This window comes from Nicotiana attenuata, chromosome 2, assembly GCF_001879085.1.
Source record: "Nicotiana attenuata strain UT chromosome 2, NIATTr2, whole genome shotgun sequence".
NCBI classification, from domain to species: domain Eukaryota; kingdom Viridiplantae; phylum Streptophyta; class Magnoliopsida; order Solanales; family Solanaceae; genus Nicotiana; species Nicotiana attenuata.
Window position 1 is genome coordinate 93064113 of NC_031990.1, and position 3420 is coordinate 93067532.

The 3420-nt window shown below is 29.1% G+C and overlaps 1 long non-coding RNA gene across 1 annotated transcript; it reads right to left on the minus strand.

Annotated features, from left to right (window-relative positions):
- LOC109215175 lies at positions 502-2648 on the minus strand. Its single transcript, XR_002066318.1, has 2 exons — positions 2307-2648; positions 502-747 (listed from the first exon to the last, which is right to left on the minus strand). It is a non-coding gene; the product is annotated as an uncharacterized LOC109215175 (long non-coding RNA).

Below are 3420 nucleotides of genomic sequence, written 5' to 3' on the forward strand. Positions count from 1 at the left end.
TTCCTAGACTGATTATGTAATAGACTGTTAAACTTGTATTAGAGGCTCAGACTTGTGACACCGGATCTGTTCGGGCTATGTAGTGGTATTATCATTTGAATTTCGGCATATTTAACTCTTGTTCCAGGCTTTTATTATGGTAATTTGGCATTTTAACGGTGTTAGCTAATAATAAACTTTATAAGAAAACATGTGAGGTTGTTAGTTGGTCACGCTTGCCTAGCAGTGTGTTGGGCGCCATCACGACCTGGGGTTGGGGTCGTGACAATGTACTATTCAACCAAAAAAAAGGGAATGTATACTTAGAACATCATTTTTTAATTAAGAGGCCTTAAGAGGACTTAATCGTAACTATTTTGTACCTCATAAATTAAATATAACGTAATTTAAAATAACATTAACTAACATTTTTTAAATGATTGACAGGGAATATTGTGCAAGGCACGTTTATAGAGACTAGTAACAAGAATATTGCCAAAAATATCAAGAAGATTAAAAAGATGGAAAATAAAATTAAATTAAGAATTTTGTTGCGACTGACTCGAGAGAAATATGAATAATCGGAAAAACAAACGAGTTTATCAAATCATTAAAATTGCTCGTACAATGGCAAAAAAAAAAAAAAGAATTAACTAATTAGTAGAAATGAAAAACCATTGCTTTATTCTTCTTTCCCTATATATTTGCTATTTTTGCATCCTTTGGTCCATCTTCAAGGCTTCAAACTCATCAATTTCTCGAGTTTTTCTGAGAAAATCAAAGAGAACAACGTATTAGAAAATGGAAAAATAATCAACAACTATATGTTAGAATTTTAATATATTTTAAGAAAGCATTGTACGAGCAATGAAAAATAGGTTTAATTAGACGTTTAATGTGGTGAAAGTAAAAAATAATTATACAATCATGCATTTATACGGTAATTAGTTAAATTTATATGATAAAAATTAATTTGATGGCATGTTAAAATTCTATTTTAGTAGAATACATAACTGGACCCTTAAACTTGGCCTTTTTTGTCACTTGAACACCTAAACATGGAGTTGTTTCTATCAGGCCCTTCAACTAAACCACATTTGTGCCAATTAGACACTTTGTAGTGACATGATTGAGTGCATGGGGAAGGACGCGTGAACATGAAAAAAAGGTTGTTGATTATTATTATAGTATTATTATATTCTAATATATTATTTCAATTAAAGCTAACTTTTACCCTACATTCTATTTCTCTTCTTCTTCCCGTGAACCCATCATTTTTCCTCTTAATTTTTTTAAAAAGAAAGTTTAGTTTACAAGGATTTGACTATTCTCATTTGGCATGCTTGTTCTCTTTACACGTCACTTGTAAGCTACACCAACTTAAACGAGGAATAGAGAGAATAGCATGGTATTTCAGTGAAATCGAAACAAGAAGAAGTGAGATGAAGTTGAACGAAGGAAATTTTCAGTGAGCTTTTCAGGGCACTAAGTCGCCAGAGCCGACGGTCAGATTTTCATTTTCTGAAATGAGTTTCAATTTGTTTTGGGGGTTAATTCTATAAGGTGGAATATTTTAAGTTGTTAGAGGCAACTGTAATACACGCGTTTAATTTTTATAAAAGTTTTTGTCAGATGGTTTACAAAGTGTCTAATTGGCACATGTGTAGTTTAGTTGAAGGGCCTGATAGGAACAACTCTATATTTAAATGTCCAAATAACAAAAATAGCCAAGTTTAAGGGTCCAGTTATGTATTCTGCCTTTTAAGTACGAGTAATGTAAAAGATATTTATACTATCGAGATATCTATAGAGTAATTACACATACTTCTATGATAAATTAATTGGTAATCTAATTAAAATAATAATTAACATGGTATAGCATCTGATTTATTTTATTGCTAGCATAAAATATCTTTTCAATTTTCATTACATATAACTTATCTGATAAAAATCATCACCATGCTAACATATATCTATCTATCTATCTATCTATCTATATATATATATATATATATATATATATATATATAATAAAAAAAAACTTGCACTAACGAATAAATAACTTTAATAAAAAAAATCATATTACCACTACCAAAGAAAATACGATTTCTAACAGACATTTCCTCGCAAATTGATTTGTCAGGAAGGAATTTCCATCGACTAGGTTTTACTAACGAGACAATTTTGACGAAAATAGTTTTAAAATAAAATGAAGATGTATTTAAATTATTTTTCGAATAGTCCAACAATATATTTAGCCTTTTTTCGACCTTTGTTTGTAGAGTTCTACTTAGCACGTATTAAAGTTACATTATTAGTGTATATACCTTTTATCAACTTGGCATTACAGTCGCTGTCACACTTCATCTCACAATGAGTGTATCCAAGACCTTGATCAATACATGCCTTTTCACATTCGTTGAAGCAAATTGTATATTCAGCCGTAACCCTCGCAACAGATTCTTTAAATATTTCTGCGTTACTTTTTTGTTGTTCATGAGCCTTGGAAACATGCAGAGATGATGATAACATAACCATGCACACAAGAAACACTGCAACAAGCTTCTTTGATGATTCCATTTTTTAAGTTCTTTTGAATTTTTCTCACTTTTCGCTTGTTGTTTTTATTGTTTAATTTTTTTGTGCTTGTTGCTTTGTGTTTCTTTTTTCGGACGATTTGGTTATGCTATTGATTCTGCTATTTATAGGTGTTTTTGAAACTTTTCTGTTGGAGATTTGCCTTAAAAGTTGGTGAATTTTTAATTTTGTAGAATTTTTCTTGGCTATGCTTGTGTTATATTAAGTTTAATTTACTAACTGAAAATATGAAGCCAAGAGATCCGTTCTTCCACATACTTTGTCTTTGGTTGAAATCAAGAATTAATTTTTCACCTCCAAAAAAAGTAATGGAAGTACATATTTTTATTATTACCAACAAGTTATATCAAATAGTTACACATATACGCTATTTATTAGGAGTAGTAGCTTTTATTATTCAGTATTTAATAATTTTATAATTGGACACAGAACATGTTGATAGTCGATATCTTAATGGTGACACTCCAGAAAAGTATAGGAAAACAACACCGTATAGCCGGAAAAAAAATATATGGAAATGTTTTTTTATATATTAATGGGTAGTTTATATTTAATATGGAGTATATATTTTTTATATATATATTTAGGTAGCATATATATATATATATATATTTGACTATCTTCCTAAATAATTAACTTGCCCAAAAATATAACATTGTGGAAGCTTGAGAAGAGCAATCAAATAGTAGAAAGAGATTTTTACCTATTTGTACTACATTAAAAATTTATTTAGCCTTATTGTTTAGGTTTAACTTAATTACAAATTGAGATATAATTTACCAGTTATATACAAATCAATATTAATGAGTATCCTTTTTAAATTAGGAATAGGAATTGTAATGA